General features: G+C 35.3%; 1 protein-coding gene across 1 annotated transcript in view; it reads left to right on the top strand.

Moving 5' to 3' along the window:
• Positions 1–24,023, top strand: part of MDGA2 (MAM domain containing glycosylphosphatidylinositol anchor 2) — a 921,279-nt gene that overhangs the window by 666,712 nt on the left and 230,544 nt on the right. The gene's annotated exons all lie outside the window — the stretch shown is intronic.

A 24,023-nucleotide genomic window follows, 5' to 3' on the forward strand; every position in this document is an offset into this window, starting at 1 on the left:
TTTGATCCCTGGGTCGGGAAGATTCCCTGGAGAAGGAAATGGCAACCCACTCCAGTATTCTTGCCTGGAGAATCCCATGGACAGAGAAGCCTAGTAGGTTACAGTCCACGGGGTCGCAAAGAGTCGGACACAACTGAGCAATTTCACTCACTCATCAGGGCCCTCCATATTCTAGGTTCCTTCATATCTGAGGTTCTACATCCTCAGATTCAACCAACCCAAGATCATACAGTGCTATAGTGCTTGTCTATTGATAATCCATGCAGTTTGAATCCATATGGTTCAAGGTCAACTATATTTTATGGGCTCCTTGTTAAATGAATCATTCTCTGCTAGGTTGCGCAGTTTTCAGGGGTTCCTGAGATTACTTTGCAATTGCTCATCTCATTCCTAGCATGCAAGATTTTCTGCTGCTGCCTCCATTCTGTTTGTGAACTCCTTCACCTTTTTTTTTATTCCAATCAATTTCTATATATTTAATTTTGAATGGCTGGGGAAAGAATAAAAAACAAACAAACTTTAAAACAGTGAGACATACTCTGAACTTTATAGCTTCTCCTGCTTATGGAGACATCTGAATGGATGATGGGCTGCTTTTCACATTGGCTTTAGGCAAAGTTTCATACAGATTGTATTTACTCTTTAGGTGTTGAAAATTCCTATCTTTCAGTTGACTCTTTTTTTTTTAATTTTTATTTTTACTTTATTTTACTTTACAATACTGTATTGGTTTATGTTGATTGTAAGGGATATTATATCTGTCCTTGATAAGGCCCAAAAAGAAGGTGAGTATTTTGATCAGGTGTCAATAGGGAAACTGTCCCCCTAAAAACTTCAAATTATCTCTTCTACAGCCTTTCCCACTTTCTTTTCATAATTGAAAATGCCTCTTCACCAGCATTGGGACTGGAATTAAGCATGGCACATCTTTACTGTGTTTCTTATACATTCAAATTCCTATAGTGCTTAATGAACTTACCAGAGGAAAAAATGAGCTGTGAAATACTATTTTTATTGACCATGTACAAAGAACATTCCTTAGGAAATATTCATCTGTGGCATACTCATAGAGATACCTAATTCCATTCATTTGTACTTTTATAGTAAATGGTGGTATTAATGTCAGCCTACATGGCAGGCATGGTTATAAAACTCATATTTAGGTATATAAAAGTTTAACAAGAAGAAAATTTTATGCTTAATGTTGCCTATCAGAAAATAAGTTTTACTCTGTAAATTAAATATGTTTTATATAAAATTCATTTAATAATTTAGAATTATTTATTCTGCTCTGCTCATGTTCTGTGTCTGGTGAAGATTTTCTACATAGGAGTCATGTAAACGCAACAGTCTGGAAGTGTTGGGAGTAGTTAGGGTAATTGTCTGGAATCTGTGTTTAAATGAGCAGTACAATTTTTATTCAGATTATATGTTTAAAATAATAAAAGAAAAAACAGCAGTTTTCTAAAAATGGTGTGAAATGAAGACACTCAGTTGTTTCCAACTCTTTGTGATCCCATGGACTGTAGCCTACCAGGCTCCTCTGTCCATGGGATTTTCCAGGCAAGAATACTGGAGTGGGTTGCCATTGCTTTCTCCAACCCCAATCTCCAACCCAGCGATTGAATCCAGGTCTCCCACATTGTAGGCAGACGCTTTACCATCTGAGCCACAGGGAAGTCCAAAAATGGTATACTGACACTAAATAAGTTTGAGAAAATGTCAGTTATCCACATGAGATATTATTTTTGTATTATTATTGATACTATCATTTAGCTTCAGGTAGCATTGACTCTTTGGAGCTAAGGTCCAGTTCCCTATTGATATCAGCCATTCAAACAGTCAAAGAGAAACATCCATGCTTGAATATTTTTAAAGTAAGATACCTCCAGAAGGCTTAGCAAATGCCACATTAAAATATGCTGAATGACCTAGGAGATAAATTGCTAAAATTGCACAAAATAAAGGTGTAAAGATGTATTAAATCAATTGACAGCACTTTATTGAAGCTTCCTGAAACTTCTGAGTTTTTTTATAAAAAATAGGAAACCCATGACAAGAGATGAACACAGTATTTACAACTTAAGTCATTGGTATTTTTTCCTTCCTTTTGGTATATCTGACCTTTGTTTCACAAGCCCTCAGCCTTAATCTATTCTTAGTGGAGGAAGATTTAACTTTGAGAGACAAAGGTTAACTGACAATTCAAGTAGGAATAATGCCAAGTGTTCTAATATGGCAAAGGGAAATTAAATAGAGCTGTCATCCACAATTCAGGGATTAATTCATTAAATGTAGTGCATTTTCAGTCCCCCAAAATATTTATTAAACAACCACTGTAGGGAGAGGGATACAGGAAGAAATTAAGATGTGTAGGATCTTATTCATGGGTTTTATATTCCCAAAACTCAAAAATTTTAATTAACAGATAGTCTTGCATTTGCTTTATAAATTATCAGAGTGATATAGAAGAATACGGGATGGAACTATTCAGTCTATCCTGCAAGAGTTAACATAAAGCAGGTGGTGTCTGAGCTGGATTAAGAATGGGGATAATATGGCACCAGATCTTTGAAGAAAATGAATGTAATTGGATCTCCTTCACACAGTCAAGGATGACCACAGAATTTTATCATTGTAGCAGCATGATCAGATTGGTGTTTGGAGGGTTTATTCATTGGATGAATTTGCAGTGTTCCAAAATGAGATAATTAGAAGAAGGATGGTGAAGAATTAGAAGAGCATTCAAGAAACACTTCAGAAGCTTCACACTCAATCAACTGGGGAAAGAAAACTTTTCCTCTGTTTCTCCAATAGTGTAGACTACCTTTGCATCATGGCGAGGTGTTCAGTGAGTCATTTAGCAATGATGTGAAAGAGGAGGCAGAAAAATTTTCTTAGGAAGTAAATTAAGGCATTGGAGATACTCATTTCTTTAATGGATGTGTCATGTGAGAGAAAATACAGAAAGCGTGTGTGTGTGTGTACTTAGTCACTCAGTCATGTTCAACTCTTTGTGACATCATGGGGTGTAGCCCACCAGGCTCCTCTGTCCATGTAGTATTCCAGGCAGGGATACTGGAGTGGGCTGCCAAAAAGCTTAGCTGGTAGAAACAGCATGAGACTCACTCACAAACTATATCTGAGAAGTGAGGTAGCCTCTTTACATCTTCAATTCTTTTTCACCACAGCTTTAGGATACTTTGAAGAAATAGAATGGAAAATGGAATATGATTTTTTAAAAAAGTCTACCTATCAGAGCATGTGTGTGGTATTTGTGGGTGGTTGGGGGTGGAAGTTTATTCAGCTGAAGAGTTTGATAGAAATCAAATGAGGTGCTGAGGGACACTCACAACCTCATTACAGGAGAGCTAAGTCAGTGACCAATGCACTCAAGTCAATTTGAGAAATGTCTAACTGACATCAGGCAGCTTAGTGTGTAGAGCCTGGGACTTGGGTCCAGGCCCAAATTTTCTGCTTAATAGCATTGTGACCTTGGGTCTGGCTAGACCCCAAAACTTCCATCTGTAGAATAAAGGGATCATCTGGATAACTGATTTCTAAATGGTGTTCCAATGACAACTAGAGATTGCTAAAAACTATCCTTGGGGGCTGCTAAACTGCAGGAGGAAGGGTAGTAACCAGTTGAGAGTTTTACCTTTTTTATTTACCTTCCAATTTCAAATAGAACAAAGCCTATCTCTCTTTCTTATATAGAACTTCTGTCTAAGATTATATTTGGACAGAGAATTCTAACTCAAGTTCACAAACATATATGTGTGCACATAGTAGTAAGCACACATAGTTGAAAGCCATTTGCTTAGATGAGTTCTTCCATTCCTTCCAAAGTATGTTCTTCTTTTTATGGTTCCAAAGTGTTCAACTTCATTTCAGCATATGGTAATTCCACATTCTGAGGGAAGGATGTTAGGTCTGAATGAGGGATTTAAGGAAAAGTCTGAAAGGATAAATCGGTTTGAGAGTAGTTGTACCTGAATGGTTGATAAGAAGACATCATCAAGTTTCTGGTGACCAATTAGAAAGTACGGTATGATGGTTGAGAGAAAATTCAGAACATGAACTTCACAAGCAATTTCATTATTTAGAAGTAGATCATCTTATCCAAGAAGAGAATATGAAGCAAAACAAACAAAAATAACATCCAAGAATATGGTGGAAAAAGCAGAAACCATGCAGAAAAAAAAAAAAAAAAGAATAGTCAGTGGAAATCAAGGGAAAAAAAATGCCTTAGTTTATGTGAAAGACAGGAATATCCAGTGGCATCCTTCATGTACAACAGCTTTAGAGCCTTCAGTACCTCTTCATCAGTATGAAGAGGCACGTGAAAGATTATATTTGTTTCAAGTACTTTAATATTGATGCATAGATTTTGATAATAGAAGCAAGCTCTAATTTTTCAAGTGAAAGGATTGGGAATTGAAGGAGGGAAGGTGGGAGCAAAGGAGACAGAAAATAAGGGAGAGAATCAGAGAAAGAGAGATTTATAGACAGTAACAATTATACTGGAGAAGGCAATGGCACCCCACTGCAGTACTCTTGCCTGGAAAATCCCATGGACGGAAGAGCCTGGTAGGCTGCAGTCCAGGGGGTTGCGAAGAGCGACTTCACTTTCACTTTTCAGTTTCATGCATTGGAGAAGGAAATGGCAACCCACTCCAGTGTTCTTGCCTGGAGAATCCCAGGGACAGCGGAGCCTGGTGGGCTGCCATCTCTGGGGTTGCACAGAGTCGGACACGACTGAAGCGACTTAACAGCAGCAGCAGCAGCAACAATTACACTAATTCTGTTTTCAGTGAGATCATTTAAAGAAGTGAGAAGGAATATTTGAAACATTTTTAGTTGGCCTTGCCAGGAAGTTGAAAATTGTTTTGAGAAGCATAAATTTTATCCATATTGATACTGCTTACTTTGAGGAGAGCATAAATGCAAAGATTGGCTGCATTAAATTAATTCTGTTCCCTACAGTAGTTGATTAAACATTAATCATGTTTTTATAGTAGGGTTTTCTCAAAAAATTGAATCTAACTAATGATGAAAATAACATCAGATTTACAACTCTAATTATCATCTTAAAACATCTAACACTTTTTTTTTCTCAAATTTAAGAACAAAGATTCTATCTTATGTACATGCCCATTCACTTCAGTCGTGTCCAGCTCTTTGCGACCCCATGGACCATAGGCCGCCAGGCTCCTCTGTCCATGGAATTTTCCAGGCAAGAATACTGGAGTGCATTGTCATGCCTCTTCCAGGGAATCTTCCTGAACCTGAGATACGACCAGTGTCTGCTGTGTCTCCTTTGCAGGCAGATTCTTTTACTGCTGATCCACAAGGGAGGCTCCATTCTACCTTACAACTTATAGTTTAACAGTGGTTAATTAACTATTATCTAATTACTGTGTCATGCGTTGAGGACTTCCTTCACTTGGCAGAATTAAACACTCTTTGAAATTCCAAGATTACACTGAGATAAGAACAAGTCAATGAGAAATAGGAATGAATGCTCAATTTATGTTTCCTACACCCTTCATCCATTTATAAATTCAAGCAATGGGGACATGGAAACTATTTAAATTTTAAATGACTGTATAGAAATTCCTCTAATCTATAGGGCTGAACATCATTAGTTGGTTTCATAATTTGCACTTAAAATTATAACTACCAATACTTTATGCAAGTTAAAGAAAGAATTGTGAAAATTATTTTCATTAACTGATGAAAAATAAGTGTCTCCATCAAATTTATAGTAGCGAATGGATGTAAATCAGAATATATTATTAAAGCTACAATACCAGGACTCACTCTGCATCTCCTGACTAGAAGAGAAGATAGAGGTGTGGGGAGATTCACTACTGATAGAATTATGATAACACTTGGGATTTTTATGTTCTTTTTAAATGACACTACCAAGCTACCATTATCAATTGAAGAACAGAGAAATAAATAGAAGTATCCATAGAAACTAGACCCGTAGACTAACAGTTGGATCACTACTTTACTTTATGTAATAGCAATAAATCTAGAATCCTAGATCTCTGGCGTTAGATAGAAAATTGTTATAGTGACATAATTTGTTTGTATTGTCTAGGTTTCATTTTACAGTTTGGAATGTCTTCAATCTAAGTTATTTCTTTCAATAACTCCAAAATAGAAGTTAGAACTACCATTAGTGCAAAGGACTTTGCCCTCTAAATCAGCATACATTTTACTGTGGAAAGGGCCTCATTAGTTTTCATAGTCTTTTTCATCCTTCATTGTGAGAGATCAGTGAGGTTAGGCCAGAGATTAAATAAATTTAGTAAATCATTACAATTAGGATTTTGGTGGCACAGTTTAAGGATATTTATCATCTCTGGATATCTATTTTCAAATAAAAGCAAAAGAGAATTTGTTCAGGTTCCTAGATACCTATTTTGTAAAACAAGTTTAAAATATTTCTCAATGTCTCAGTTATTGGAATTGTTTTTAAATACTGAGGTACCTGGTACCTTTCATTTTATAGAGTGGAAAATGAGATCCCAAAGTTTAGAGGTACTTGTTCACTTCCTATGATCACATCCTAATTCAAGTTTATGATCTCAGATTCCAAATTCAGTATAAGCTTGCAGCAGCTTACATTAAATGGGTATTTCCCTTTACTATCTCAGGTGATTCTTATATTTAGTTATACCACTTAACAAGGGCCTTGCATGAAAGGATTACTGTTGGCAGGTATTAAAATATTCTAAGAGGAATTCATGTAACAGTCTAGTCGGGTCATGTGTTGGATTGATGGCAGAGCACAACATTCTCCCCTACTCTGAGAACATCACTTCAAAGAATGTTAGGATGTCAGGTTCTGTTTGCCTATCTCATATCCCTGTCACTAACATTAGACGAAGCCTTACCCTATTCTGACCTAGGTGTATAGATTGAGCAGTATTCTTTTCACCCAAAAAGACCACTTTCAGCATTATGCAAGGTTAAAAATCCTCTAGTGCAACTGAACATGATGATACTTGTCTTGTCCTAGCTTCCTGAGAAGAGAGGACCCAGGGTTTGTATCTTTAAAATCCTGCCTAACCACATCTAGGGGTGTGTGCTCCTGAGTGGCATAAATTATGTGTTAAAGTAACCTGAGACTATACATTAAAACTTTCAGTGTGCCAGTGTAAATAACATTGTCAATGAAATATTTTTTTTTAACTTTTATAGCAGCATAACAAAAATAGAATAATGCTTGAATTGTAAGCATGTAGCTTAGTGTACACACCCAATTAAAGAAGCGAAGTATTAGCATATGCTGAAGCATTTCAGAATGTTGAACGCAGGTCAATTCTAACTACAAAACCTAGGCTCTTTACAAAAGACACACAGCTTCTCAATGGAACGAGCACAGGTAAGATAATTTCAGGCTCAAGAGATAAACTATGAGAAATTTATTTTTGATAAGTGACTCCATCTCAGAAAACCCAAATCATGTCATGTCTGCCTCTGTATCTCTTTGACTAAAGAATTAGAACCTGAGCAGTCCAGTTGAGTGAAAGTCAACCTAAGAGACAGCCTAGGCTCAGAAATGAGAGTTTTAGAAAAGAGAAAAAGATGATAATCTCCAGGGGAATGAAGAACTGAGGATACCAGGTTTCTTTCAAGTACATAAATAAATCAGGTAAATAAATCACAGTTTCCCAAATTTTAGGGATATTCTATCAGTAATAATGATGAGATTAGAAAGATGTGAACTGAGAAGCATATGACTGCACTTTAAAAAGAGGTTCCATGCACAATATTGTAATATATTGGTAATTAAAATATGCAAAGTAGAAATAATAAAATGACAAGCAGTTCAAATGTCTGCACTGTAAAATGCATTTAGTGTGAATAACATTGCACTATAAATGAAACATAAGTAGTCCACTTTTACCAAGACTGTCTAAATAATACTTGTAAACATAATATATTTAGTTGACATTTAAATGGAAATATCCTTGCTTAGGAATAAAATGCAATCTAAAACTACATTAATAAAATGGTACTAAACCCTATTCACACATTTATTAGCTGAGAATGAGTTATATATCCTTCCTATCAATGACGTTATATGAGTTTTTATGTAGCTCCAAAATTGGGCCCATATTTTTGTTGTAGCATTCTATACTTCTACAGAGTGGCAGGTTGAATCATAAAATGCAATCGTGCATGTGTAGAAATTTTCTTAATAAAGTCACCATGTGTTATAAGAAAAATCCTATGTTTTAATTGACCACTTATCTACTAATTGGAGAAGGAAATGGCAACTCACTCCAGTACTCTTACCTTGAAAATCCCATGGACGGAGGAGCTTGGTGCAGCTACTATTTATGGGGTCGACTGGTTTTTGCTATGCTCTTGACAAAGCATGAAAGAGCCAGCTTTATTGAGGTTAAAATGTTTGTTAAAATGGTGAGAGTGTCTGTTTCCACAGGATAAGGCATATTCATTGGTACATAATCAGTGATGTAGTTAGGGAATTTGTAAACCATAGACATTATTCAGACTGATCATTTATAAAAGGCCAAACAATGTCACATGGATTCTACAAGGAGACAAATGGCCTTTTTATTATAGAAGTAAATTGATTTTTCTAGCCATTTGTCATTGAGGAGTTTACCTCTGTGACCAACAGTTGCTCTTGAAAATAAAATAAATTGTGAATTTCTTTAAAGCGTCTTTTTGTCTATGCTTTCATTAAGTAGATTTGATATATAGTTTATAGCTTATCCTCTTTTTAATTTAGAATTCCTCATCCAAAGAAGCGATCACATAATTAACATGATCAGACAGTTTATTTTTACTTATTTGTCCCTGGTTTTCATGGCAACACCCTGACCTTTGTGAAAATGGACAGCGCTGACATTTTGTCATCCTCATAAGGGAGGAATAGATATGTATTTAGGAATGTCCAAACCTCATTACTTCATAGAAATAGACTGAGACCTAGAACATCTGCATTATGTGCTATTTTGTAATACTATCCAAACACACAGATCAAGTTATTGTATCTAATGGCAGAAATCTGCAACCTGCTTTCTTTGGATAGCTTTGGGAAATGTCTCTGACTATTCAGATTAAAAAGGTTCATTCCTATCCTTTCCAAAGTGTTATCTTCTTCAAATAATGTCATCATCTGAAGTGAACTACATATTGCCAAGAAAGCTGAAAATGGCAATAATAATATATATACTACATATATAATGTATAATTATAATATATAATATTTAATATATATTTACATATACATAATATACATTTATATAAAATATATAACTTATAAAGAAATTTATATAAATATAAATAAATAAATGATAAAATATTAAAACATAAAATAAAATATAAATAATAAATTTATATAATATAAATAAATATTTAATTTCTATGATATAATATATAATTATATATATATATATATATACACACACACACACACATACATTACCAGTTAGTTAGTTCAGTTCCTCAGTCATGTCTAACTCTGAAATCACATGGACTGCAGCACACCAGACTTCCCTGTCCATCACCAACTCCCAGAGCCTGCTCAAACTCATGTGCATCCAGTAGGTAATGCCATCCAATCATCTCCTCCTCTGTTATCCCCTTCTCCTCCTGCCTTCAGTCCTTCCCAGCATCAGGGTCTTTTCCAATGAGTCAGTTCTTTGCATCAGGTGGCCAAAGTATTGGAGTTTCATATATATATGTATATATATATATATACACACATATATATATATTCAGTATTTGAGACATCACAAGTATGAATAAAACAAAATCTTGGCCCTAATATAGACATATATGCAGAACAATAAAATATAGTCATAGTCATTAATGTTTGTTGTGGTTTAGTTGCTAAGTTGTGTCTGACTCTTTGTGACCCCATGGACTATAACCCACAAGGCACCTCTGTCCATGGGATTTTCCAAGCAAGAATACTGGAATGGGTTGCCATTTCCTTCTCCAGGGGACCTTCCTCACCAAGGGATTGAACCTGCATCTCCTCACACATGTCTTTCATTTGCAGGCAGATTCTTTACTGCTAAGCCACCAGGGAATCCCTCATAGTTGTTGGTAACATCCTAATAAAAGACAAAGATGAGAATTTTGAGGATTTATTATATGATAGACCTTATGGTCAAGATTTTAGGTATATTATACTGTTTAATACTAAAAAATAAAATTGAAGTAATATTATGCTCACTTTAGTTAAACTAGGATACTGGTTAGCTAACTTTCCCAAGGTTATTCAGTTAGTAGGTGGTAGAGCTGAATCCAGGCTGCCAGACCTGAGCCTTGCTCTTTAAAAGTATTTTATAAAATTTGAAATATGTTTCACTTCACAGGATGCTCTAATGTAACTTATGCCATTTTATTTTTAAATTCTCATCAAATTCTTTTCATCAGCCTTGTTTGCTGATGAGAAAACAAAGACAGACCAAGGTTGTACAGTTAGTAAGTGGTAGTCACTGAGTCCAGGTAAAATTTCTGATCTTGTACACTTACAACTGTTCCGAACTCTGCATCTCAATTTAAAAAGGCCTTCTGACTTAAAAACGATTATGAACAATGATCAGTTACTGAGAATTCTCCTTATTTATCAGCTTTCATCATGCACACTGTAAGTTCTAAAAGTAGTTAAAGGTCTAATTTATCTCTCTTGCCCCAGTCTTAAGCATATGTACCTATTTGAGGGGCTGACAAATGTATATTAAAATGAATTGGTAATAAGTCCTGCCTAGTGCATGTTTTCATATATACAGATCTGCCTTTGTTACTCCAAAGTGTTAATTTAAGCGGTAGTGCATTTATATATATATTTAAATGTATTTGGACAAATCATGGCACAATATTTTTAGAGTAAGTAGGCAAGAGCACAACTGTATTATGAAATATCAACATTCTATGAATTTGGGACTATCTCAGCTAACTCTTAAGCTCTAGGACTCTCCTTCTTGACAGTTTTAGTTTGTATATGTTTAGAATGTGATATTCAACTTTTAAAGTTTAAATTCTTAATCAATTTCTTATCCCTAAATAACTGTGTTTTCCAGCTTTATTCTGCATTATTTAAAAAATAACATATACCAAATATGATGTTGAACTTGATTAACAGTAGAGAGTTGAGGAATTGGCCCTTTATTTCCCAGAAATGGTTATAGATTGATTACCTTTTCATCAAATGACCTGATGATATCTTAGTTTTTAGGTTGTTAAATATGAAGTAAATTACTAATAAAGTAATTGCTGTTTTAGACTGTGAATTTTAAATCATTATAACTAGGGTCAAACACATCTTTATTAATCAAAAGAGAAATCATTACTATCAATACATTTTTATCAATGAGAAATAAGTTTGTTTTTTCCTGTAGTGTAAAAATCTGTACTTCGGGATTTGATGAACTCTTGGAAAGTGTTTTCTGCCTCCTGTTGGTTGAGGAAGCATTTTCCCTGCAAAAAGTTGTCTAGATGTTTGAGTAGTGGTAGTCAGTTGGTAAGAGATCAGGTGAATATGGCGAATGAGGCAACACTTCATAGCCAAATTCATTCAACTTTAGAAGCATTGATTGTGCTATGTGTGGTAGGGTGTTGTGCTGAAGAATTGGGCCCTTTCTGTTGACCAATGCTGGCTTCAGGTATTGCAGTTTTCGGTTCATCTAATTGATTTGCTGAGCACACTTCTCAGATGTAATGGTTTTGCCAGGATTCAGAAAGCTGTAATGGATTGGCAGCAGACCGCCAAACAGTGACCGTGGCTTTCTTTTGGTGCAACTTTGACTTTGGGAAGTGCTTTGGAGCTTCTTCTCAGTCCAACCACATAGCTGGTCATCACTGGTTGATATAAAAAATCAACTTATTGTCACCTGTCACAATCCAATTGAGAAATGGTTTGTTGTTGCATGGAAGAAGAGAAGATGACATTTCAAATTCACAATTTTTTGATTTGTGGTCGGCTCAGAGGCACCCCCTTATCGAGTTTTTTCACCTTTACAATTTGTTTCAAATGCCAAATGACCATAGAATGGTTGAGGTTGAGTTCTTTGACAACTTCTTGTGTAGTTTTAAGAGGATCAGCTTCAGTGATCCTCTCAGTTGGTCATTGTCAACTTCTGATGGCCACCCACCATGATCGTCATCTTTAAGGCTCTCATCTCCTTTGCAAAACTTTTTGAACCACCCTTGCACTATATGTTCAATAGCAGTCCCTGGGCCAAATGCATTGTTGATGTTGTGAATTGTCTCTGCTGCTTTATGACCTATTTCAAACTCAAATAAGAAAATCACTTAAATTTGCTTTTGTCTAACATCATTTCCCTAGTCTAAAATAAATATAAAATAAACAACAAGTAAAACAATGTAAAGCGAGAAATGCACATTAAAATGATGTGTAATGTAACTACATTTATTTAAGAATGTATTCCAAAATGGCAAAGTCTACAATGCAAAACCATGATTCTTTCTTTTCTAAATAATTAAAATCTTAGCATTTTATTTGCTGTTTTGACTATTATAATATCTCCTTTCTTATTAAAGAATAAAAGCAAGTGCTTCTTTTGTGGTCCGTATCTTCCAACATTCTCAGTCTAGTTCAGATTCCTAGCTTGCTAAAAGGTTAACATAATTTGAGTTACCAGCAAGCAGAATGATCTTGGTCTCATTTTTGTTGTTGTTGCCATTTCAAAGAAAACAAGTGTTTCACTTGGAATACTTTACATATTCAGTCAGTGACCATCATTCCCTTCTGTATTTCAGTATATGAGAAACATACAATAAGTCAGGAAAGAGAAGTTAAACCCAGGGAAAAAAAAAAAAAAAGATATGCTTTCACATCTTTGCCCCAGAATATCAGCAAAACATTGTCTTCTTGACATAGATTTCTATTAATGATTCTATAAAATATTTTATTATAAGCTCAAGTTAGAAAACCAGACTATGAGAAGATCATAACAATTCAAGATACTTGAAAACTAAATCTAAACAAATGCTACATAAGCATCCCCAGCTTAAGGCCCCATTTACTGATCTGTTTCTGAGGCAGCAAAGATAGAACCTGTGTTTATTTGCAACTGGCCCTGTATCTTGTTTAGCAGAGAAAATATGAATGCCACTCAGGGACTTATTTTCTGTGTTGCTATTTCATCTTATACTTTGTGTTCCACTGAAGCCCTTGGAGACAATTCTTGTGCCATAGCAGCACCTGCTGGGAGAGGGGAGTTGGAACAGCCACAACTGTTGCCTGCCAAACCCGTTATCCTGATTGAGTGACACTCACTGCGTGTCCTCTATCTTCTAATACTAAACTTTCCACAATTGCTACTCCTCAGAATCTTGCCTCCTCCCATAGATTTCAAATCACTAGCAATACCCTTATAATGAGATTTTCTTTAACTCTTTAAAAAAAATAAGCATTTTGCATGTGTGTGTGTGTTTATGTGGGTGTATGCGTGCCCATTTCCCTTTAGAATTTCCAAAAGCACACATCATGGTATTTTAATCTCATGTTTGTTTTTAATGCATGCTTTCATCCTGCTCTGTAGCTAGATTTGTAAATCACCATCAATCTTGCTTTATTAGCATCTTCTGCTTTATTATGGGTGAGTCAGTAAAAAAAAAAAATGTGTGTGAGTGCAGAAAGGACAGTTTTTATCCACAGCATACGATAAGAGAAGTATTTATGCTTATTCATATCATGGACAGAAACAGTAAGCTTGCCATATGGTATGATGGCATGTTTAAAAATATATCTGTTTCATATGTGATTTACAAAAAAGACTGTAAGTAATACAAATCTTAAAATATGGGTCTAAACTGACATTCTGTTGTAAAGCCAACTAGCCTTTTCTTTACTGATGATGGGGGAAAGCCACAACATAGACAAATTACTCACTACTACCAAATATTTCTAATATTTTACTTCCTTGCATCTTTAGTTAGTTCAGTTGCTCAGTCGTGTCTTACTCTTTGCAACCCCATGAATCACGGCACACCAGGCCTCCCTGTCCATCACCAACTCCTGGAGTTCATTCAGACTCAATGTCCATTGAGTCAGTGATGCCATCCAGCCATCTCATCCTCTGTCGGCCCCTTCTCCTCCTGCCCCCAATCCTTCCCAGCATCAGAGTCTTTTCCAATGAGTCAACTCTTCGCATGAGGTGGCCAAAGTACTGGAGTTTCAGCTTTAGCATCATTCCTTCCAAAGAAATCCCAGGGCTGATCTCCTTCCGAATGGACTGGTTGGGTCTCCTTGCAGTCCAAGGGACTCTCAAGCCTCTTTACTGTGCCCAAATTAAAATCTAGTGTAAGACCTAACTTTATGAAACCTATTGTTTTTGTGTTTTTTTCAGTTAAAAATAGAGTTCCTGTGTAAAAAAATGATCTTGAAATTCATATACTTTATAACTAAGCTCAAATAATCAAGAGGTGATTATTCATCAATAGTTTTCTTACTGTGGTTGCTTAGTAACCTTGATTGGTGCTCCATCAATCAATCAAAAATGTATTAAGCACCTCTAAAATAACCCATCACAAGGTATGGGAGCCATTTCTGAGGAAATAGATAAAATCTGATACTTACCTTAGAATGTTTTAGCTACATGTAAAAGGGAGTAGACATTTTGTCATAATACATTGATAGAGTAAGTCAGACATATTATTATTCAGAGGTGTGGAGTGTGATACAAAGATACAGAAATTAGGAAAGACTTAAGAGAATATGAAATTTCAATGGGGCCTTAGAAGAATTGGGAATCATTGGATGGGAATTATTTTGGAAAAGTCATTCCTACAGGGAAAGATGGAAGGCAATGAGTAGGAAATGAGCCAAGTGTTAAGCCAACCAAAGTGAAAGTGTTAGTCACTCAGCGGTGTCCAACATTTTAAAATCCCATGAACTGTAGCCTGGCACCAGTCTCCTTAGTCCATGAAATTCTCCAGGCAAGAATACTGGAGTGGGTAGCCATTCCGTTCTCCAGGGGTAGCCGTTCCCTGCTCCAGGGGATTTTCCCAACCCAGGGATCAATCCCGGGTCTCCTGCATTGCAGGCAAATTTTTTACCATCGGAGCCACCAGGGAAGCCCAAAAGCAGACCAAAAGTAACCTATCTAAGTTGAATAGAGAGCTTTTCACAGAAGCACTATAAATTAATAATGGTGGAAGGTAAGATGGAAAACAAACAATGGGATTTGGTCTAGTTCTAGAAAATGGGGAGCTGCTGACGCTATTTGAACTGTAGAATAATATTTTAAAGGAAGATTAGTTCAGAAATAGTAAGATCTTTTTAGAACAAGAGAGAAAAAATCATCAATTAGATTTTAGTGATTTATAAAGGGGAAGATAATTCAGAAGAAAGTGCAGCAACACAATATATTATTATACCATATTAACCTATGGCTCTGGGATATTCTTCATATTAAAAAAAAACTGCAGAAGTACTCTGTGTACTGCATATCATATAAATCACCATATTATCTCCATGTTTTTACAAAACAGGAAGTATCTATTGGCAACCTTTATTTCTGTCATGAGAAATGAGCTTTTCGAGTGTTGCTGTCTTTCATCAAATATTGTTACCCATCATGGTCTCTGAAAGAAAGCGTATATGAGAAGCTCATTAATAAGTGAGCTTCCCTGGTGGCTCAGATGGTAAAGCGTCTGCCTGCAATGCGGGAGACCTGGGTTCGATTCCTGGGTCGGGAAGATCCCCTGGAGAAGGAAATGGCAATCTACTCCAGCACTCTTGCCTGGAAAATCCCATGGACAGAGGAGCCTGATAGGCTACAGTCCATGGGGTTGCAAAGAGTTGGACATGACTGAGCGACTTCACTTTCACTTTCACTTTAGCATGTTGGATTTCTTTTGTCACCTTGACTATCTTTCAAACACATCTTACTAGATATTTTAATTGACACAAATTATTAAGAAAATGATTCAAGCTTATTTGTTTAAAAAGTATTTTGGATATTTGGATTAGAATTATTTTTATATTGAAGGGAATTATCAGATTTGCCTTATCATATGCATGTTTTCTAATGGCCAGTTATAAATTCCATATATTAAGGCTGTTATTCCAAATCTTAGTGGTATATTCATCAAAATGTGTTCATAGCTGTACAAGGTACATGATAATTAAAATATTTCAACCATTAGTATGTAAAGGTCTTAAAACATAGTTTATAGTTATGATATTATTCTCTCTTAGATTGAAGATACTTAATTGAATGGAAGAAAATTGAGTGTAGTTAGAACCAGATGCTGACGATTGCACTTAACCACCGGCTTATCTTACTTAACCCATGTGTGTATGTCAGTCATTCAGTCGTGTCCGACTCTTTGTGACCCCATGAACTGTAAGCCTGCCTGGCTCTTCTGTCCATGGAATTCTCAAGGCAAGAAACTGGAGTAGGTTGCTATTTCCTTCTCTATACTTAACCCATAGTCCATTACTAAGATGCATTACTGATATGCCATTGATACCTGTTGCAATTGCAAGCGATTTAGTTCTTTGCATGTGTGCTCAGTCCCTTCAGCCATGTCCGACTTTTGTGACCCTATGGACCCTTCAGTTTCCTCTGTTCATGGGATCCTCCAGCCAAGAATACTTGAGTGGGTTTCCATGTCCTTCTACAGAGTATCTTCCTGACCCAAGGATTGAACCCGCTTATCCTGCATCTCCTGCATTACAGGTAGATTCTTTACCTACTGAGCCACTTGGGAGGCCCATTCAGTTCTTTCAGTTCAGTTCAGTCGCTCAGTCGTGTCCGACTCTTTGCGACCCCATGAACTGCAGCACGCCAGGCCTCCCTGTCTATCACCAACTTCTGGAGTCTACCCAAAACTCATGTCCATTGAGTCGGTGATGCCATCCAGCCATCTCATCCTCTGTCGTCCCCTTCTCCTCTCATCTTCAATCTTTCCCAGCATCAGGGTCTTTTCCAATGAGCCAGCTCTTCGCATTAGGTGGACAAAGTACTGGAGTTTCAGCTTTAGCATCAGTCCTTCCAATGAACACTCAGGATTGATCTCGTTCAGAATGGACTGGTTGGATCTCCTTGCAGTCCAAAAGACTCTCAAGAGTCTTCTCCAACACCACAGTTTAAAAGCATCAGTTCTTCGGCATTCAGCTTTTTTTATATTCCAACTCTCACATCCATATATGACTATTGGAAAAACCTTAGCCTTGACTAGACAGAACTTTATTGACAAAGTAATGTCTCTGCTGTTTAATATGCTGTCTAGGTTGGTCATAACTTTTAATTTCATGGCCGTAATCACCATCTGCAGTGATTTTGGAGCCCCCCAAAATAAAGTCAGCCACCTTTTCCACTGTTTCCCCATCTTTCAATTCTATACCTTCATGTAAAATCATTTTTTGATTTTTCAAAACCTCTAAATCCAACTATATCCATGGGCAAGTCTCATGCTTCAAGAAAGTGAAAGTGAAGTTCAGTCATGTCCGACTCCTTGCGACACCATGGACTGTAGCCTACCAGGCTCCTCTGTCCATGGGATTCTCCAGGCAAGGGCACTGGAGTGGGTTGCCATTTCCTTCTCCACATGCTTACAAAGCTAATGTGTAATATGTTACATGGGGGGCGGGGGGAGGGGGCGGGAAACAACTGCTGACTTAGACACTGACAAAGCACTCAAGTGTGAGAGAATATGTTTCCTTTAAAATGTTGAGGTCTAAATTAAGGACTTTTCTAACCTTTGAGTTTCAATCACTAGGTCACTAAGCTTGAAACTCACATAAAGTCTGCAGGAAAGTTTTACTTCACTTGTTGTTTTTGAAGGTTAAAAAAATACAATAAATTCGGTTCATTTGGATTAGTTAAATCTACAAATTCACTATTTTCTTGAGTCTTAACTTTTTTACATGTGTTTACATAGACCTAGTCAGCATGAGCATGCTTGAATTTTTATTTCTGAGGTTCATTTTTATAAACACAAAATATTATTTTGGTCTTATTTATTTATGTTTTAAATATCGATTATACATTCCACTCTAAAACATACATATGTGTTATAAATTACTTCTCCCTAAAATTCAAATATAATTAAATTAGTGCCATACTTATTTTAGGATTCTTTAAAATATGAATCTGGATGTCCTTCTGGAGACAATTCCACTTATTAGTTTATTACAAATTTTGTATTAAAGAAATGGATCTTATTTAAATATCTACTATTAAAATACACTCTACAAATTTATATATTTTAAAGCAATAAGCTCATAATAAGCATATTCTGATTTTTTTTTTGTTTCTAACAGCATATTTTCTCATATAGTTGAGATTAACTAACTTTCCCCTGTATTCTTTTGAGTGAGGAAAATAAGCCTGCCATTTTTTGAGTAAAAGCTAAGATTGAATTTCCTCACCTTCCTTCCTAATGAAGAAATGAAAGCATTTTTATTTTCTACACTTGCTTTAGTTTACAGCCTGTGATACAATGGAAAAGTTGACAGAAAACCAGTTTGCTCAAATTACTTGCCTATTTTTTGTTATGTTTGGAATGAGAAGTTTTGGTGCCATATCATGTTTTTGAAGTCTCTTTGATTATAGCATCTCCTACAATAGCATTTTAGATAAGAAAAATCAAAGCAAGGTCAGCGTATTATAGGCTATGTATCAGAGACTATATGTATCTTTGTGTTTTCAATAGGAGAGACATTTTTCTTGCAAATGTAATATGAATAAACCAAGCTGTAGACATTTCTTACATTTCTCCTTAATTTGATGTTTTTGTTATGAGTCAATATTTTAATAAAAAATAACTTAGTTGATTAGAGAAAGAACATGAAAACCATTATGACCAAATTAAATAATATATCCTGTTGGCACTTTTGTTGTTTGTTTGTTTTTAGTTTACAATTTATCTATTCAAATCTTAAATGAAAAGTGAAAGAAAAGGAAAACTGCAAGAGCCCATTTTTGACTCTCTTAACTCTCTTTGAGATCCCATGGACTGTAGCCTGCCAGACTCCTCAGTCCATGGAATTCTCTAGGTAAGAATACAGGAGTTGGAAGCCACTTCCATTTCTTCCCAAACCAGGGATCAAACTGGTGTCTCCTGAATTGCAGGCAGATTCTTTACCTTTTGACCCATCAGAAAGATCCCCTTAACTCTCACATACCTCCCCAGATCTCAGTAACTACTACATTTGAAATCTATATTAACAATATATTTTAGTGGAAATTCTGCTAGTTGAAATAATTGTAGAATTATTACATTTGGTCATTATTGCTTTTTAAAAAATATTCATGATTTTTATCTATCATATTTATTTCTGTTATGGACTTTCCTGGTGGCTCAGCTGGTAAAGAATCCGCCTGCAATGTAGGAGACCTGGGTTCAATCCCTGGATTGGGAAGATCCCCTGGAGAAGGGAAAGTATTCTGGAGAAGGGAGAATACTCCAGTATTCTGGCCTGGAGAATTTCATAGACTGTGTAGTCCATGGGGTCACAAAGAATGTGATACGACTGAGCAACTTTCACTTTTCTTTCTGTTATAGTCTTAGCATTTTATCTTTTCTCTGTCTTAACTCCTTTTGCTCTCTCTCTCCTTCTTCCTTCCTCAGTTATTTCATAACTTCCTGGTTTGTGCCAACCAGAAAAGTAGGGCATCAGGCTTTAGAGATAGAGCAAGACATTCTGTGCCTTCTCAGAGCTGTGTGGTCAGGGATATAGACATGGGAGAAAATACAGAGTGAAGCCATGAGTACAGCTGAAGTGAGTATAAACCCAATATGTGGTCAAGAAAAGTGAACAACCAGCTCAGCCGAGGGGTGGGCAAAGTTATCACCTAAGTGGTAACTTTGAACTGAATCTCAACACATGGAACAAGCAGGAGTGCTACAAGACAGGGCCAGACTTGCTGAACACAGGAAAGAACTGCAAGAGCGCTGAGGTTCAAGGTCAGTGGAACTGTAAGTAAATGAATGTTGTAGGAGTGAGTGATTCTAGAAGAGCGTTTCTAAGGCTGTGTTGTCTAGATCAGTGTATCTGGAGTGACACTCTTGTTGTTATTGAAAAGTGGAGTTTTCATCAAATGAGCTTTGGAAAATAGGCTGCATTAACGTTTTAAGTTTCTCTGAGTTCTTGAACCCTACAATATGCTAATATGCATAGCACATATTATAGAAGAGTGAAAGATGAAGAAAATTATACCAAAAATAAAACTTACCAATAATTCCACATTCAGAGAGAACTACTGTTAGTGTTTCAGCATAGTTCCTTCTAGGCTTTCTTTCCCTCTACATTTTCCCCTGTGTAAGTCTTGTTTTCCTCTCTAACCCAGTGATCAACTGCCTCACTGTCTTAATTTGTACATTTGGTATAAACATTTTTACTGAGTTCCTATTAGCTCAGAGACTGCAAAAGAGAGTGGGGGATTCTGCAAATATAAAGGTGAATCATGTATATTCTCCCCTCTAAGAAGCTCTCTGCTGACATTCATTGGCATGTGTCTTTTCTATATAAAAATATGATACGGTATATACTGTTCAGTAACATCTTTTACTCACTTATTAATAGTGGTTATAGCTGGTCATACTATTCACAAGAATGCTTTTCTTGCATAACAATATAAATATCTCTATCAATAAGTGTGGGTTAATTACATCATCACTTGAAAATGCTGTATCATAATCTATTATGTGACTACATCATGATTTTTTCAAAATCTGTCAGTCTGATTTCAGTTTCTTTTTTTTAAGTAAAGCAGCATTAGGATGAGCACTCTCACTGAGGATTGAAATTTTCATAGTGACAGAAACATAATTGCGTTTCTGATGATAAATCTTATGACAGGGAAGCAGGAGGACAGGAAGAATTAGACTGGTGACAGAAAGAACACTTAGGACATTGTCACAGGAAGAAATAATGATGAATTTACTAAAAAATCTTCCAATAGCCATGAAAAGAAATGGGTAGATATAAGAGAGATTTTTGATAGACAAACCAAAGCAGCTGATTGGAAGTGATAAGTTAGAATAAATGGTAAACAAAGAAAAGTCTATGGTTTTTAATTAGCATATCAAGTGTCCTTATAATTAGCTATCAACTAAGTCAAGAAATAAATAGTGCTTAGGTTTAAAGACTTGCAAGAATTTTGGAAAATCATAGTAGGCTGCAATTACAGACTGAAAGAACCTTGAGGTAAAGTTATAATTCTTATTATAACCCTACAATATAGAGAGATATTCATGAGAACAAACAAAATCTCCTAACAGAAAAAAATATAATAATAATGATAATTTAGAGCATTCTAGAAAATGGAAAATATAATGTGGAGAGAAAGAGGGAAGCCTATAAAAACTTAACATTTTAGGAACTTCTTAGCCAAGAAAGCTGTTAAAGACAGGGTTAACTCTGAAATAAAAATTTCAAAAAAACCATGGAAAGGGTGGAAAATAAGCTGTATTTTAACTGGACTTTGGTATTTGTTTTAAAATGAGCAAATATATTAAAAAATAAATATGTAACTTACCTAGATTAAAACTGAGGTTTACATTTCTATAATTTTTATTACAAAAGGAGAAAAGTTTATCTAACAAATGATTACATTTACAAGGGAGGTTTTTTTTTTTAACTATTTAGCATGATAAAAAGAATATAGCTAGCCAAGGATCTCTTTTTGTTAGACTGACCTAATGTAATAAGATATTTGAATATTCATCTTTTTAAATCAGAAAATGGATACTTTTATTAGCTCTCTCTATCTTTAATGTTTTACTGTTTGTTCCTATAATCAGAACATTAATACCCTTGGAGTTGGTTAAATGTCAATTCTTAGTTTCAAAAATGAAGCAATTCATACTCAGAGTGTTTAAGCTTGGCCAAGGTCATTTGACTTGTTTTTGGAAGAGGTGAAATTTTCCAATTTTAAATAACACTTCATTAAATAATCTTTTAATGTATAATTTATTTTCATTTATTGTGTACAAATGTAAAATAATTTGGATATTTATTTTGCCATATATGGGAATTATTCTAGTATTTTTATATATAGATATTTAAGGCAGATATATAAGATGCAGTATAGAAAGATAAGGTAATTTGTAGCATACGTGTTACATACTCTGTCACATTTCTACCTAGACTGTTTTATTGTCCCTGAGATGCCAACCAAGAGATAAGCAGGGAAAACTGTTCCAGTTTGTCCATAGGAACAAAGTAATTATGAGCAAAAGGAGAGGAGTCCAGTGCTAACTCGTTCTTTGAAACACCATAGTTTGCTAAAGCCTGCTTCAGGGTTCATATCTCTACATCAGCCACCTGCTATCAATTTGCCTCAGTTTTAATTCTCCTCAAATCAAAATATTTATCTTCTCTTATTCTCAGTTTTCTCATTTGTTAAATTTTAATATTAAACATTTGATTCAAGGATGGTCATGAGAATTCATGAAAATGTAAAATTCCTAACTATGCCAGGTACACAGTAGGAGCATAATTAATGTTAAATGTCGAGGTTATTGCTGTTATTCTGTATCCTTTCTCATGGAGGGTGAATAAATATTTCAGCTTTCTTTTTGATCCTATTGTTACAAGGTGATGCTTGTTTAGTATTGTTATTCTCTGGTGGTTCATTTCAAAAAGAACAAATTATTTAGCTACATTATTTAGTGGTTTATATTTACAAGAGTAAATGATTTAATCATATAGGGTTTTTTTTAATGCAACCATATTTAAACATGTTTTTGTTAATGCCATTTCCTAGAATGTATATATATTTCAAGAAGATAGTGGTAAACGTTTCATGTTTTGTAATTTCTAAGATGCTGTGCATGGTTAAATAGTTTTTTAAACTAGAAGTAAATGAAGGAATTAAATGGAAAAGTAGTCATGAAGATATTTAAACAGCAAAATAATTAATTCTGATATCACTTTGTAAATTTTGTTTTCTGTATGTATAAGAAAACAGTTCAACATGAGTAGAAAAATATATTAAAGGTTAAATGTGTTTGTTTTGTTCTGAGCACTGGAGCACAGTAATGCTAGAAGGGCAAATAAAATTTTTGCCTTTTTGTTCATATGCAGTATTACCTCCAAAGGGGAAAATGTGTGACATTTTCACAAGGATAGAATTATGTGTATGTTTCTGGTTATTCTTATTCTGCCATTCTAATTTAGCCCATGCTTTTCTTACAGATCCTCTATTGTATAAATACTTTTGAATTCACATACATTTGTATGAGAAGTAAAAGTCTTCCAGTGGAACAGGAGATACCTGTTTAAAAAAAATTTAAAAATTCTTTGAATAATATTTCCCTTTTATTAGTTCATGTTTTCAAGTGTGGTAAAGTTAACTTCCTATAAAATCAATCTAGTACTTCCCTGATGGTCTAGTGGCTAAGAATCTGCACTCCCAGTACAGGAGACTTGGGTTTGATTCCTGGTCGCAGAACTAAGATCCCACATACTGCAACTATAAGCCTGGACACCACAACTACTGAAGCCACGCACCACAACTAGAAAAGCCGCCGCAACACGATAAAGACCCAGCACAGCCAAAATAAATAATACACAGTTTTTAAAAATCAACCTAATTTTCTAATAAATATCTTTGGCAACATCAGAAATTAGCTTTACTTGAGAAAATTACATTCTTATATTATTGAAATATATTTTTCAAAACTCACTTGAAATACATTTTATAGAAATAGTGGCAATGTCATGACAACCTATTTACAATGATCTCAAAATGTGTTCAAGGCAAATCGTATGAAATTCAAATGTCAAAAAATATTAAAAATCGAAAAGAATGATACATTCAGTTGTCAGAGTATGCCATTGTAATCCATTGTTCCATTTCATTTTCTCAGGGGAGAGAACAAAATCTAAACCTTAGCAGTTTGGTCAGTTTCTAAATCAATTTTCAGAACTTTGGATTTTATATCAGAGGTTCTTCTTTTTCCCCTTCCTATTGCATTTACTGCACCTACTAAGTCTATAATATCTCTTATCCCTTTCTTATAGCATCCTTGGGTAAGAGATA

The sequence above is a fragment of the Capricornis sumatraensis genome, chromosome 2, assembly GCF_032405125.1.
Source record: "Capricornis sumatraensis isolate serow.1 chromosome 2, serow.2, whole genome shotgun sequence".
NCBI classification, from domain to species: domain Eukaryota; kingdom Metazoa; phylum Chordata; class Mammalia; order Artiodactyla; family Bovidae; genus Capricornis; species Capricornis sumatraensis.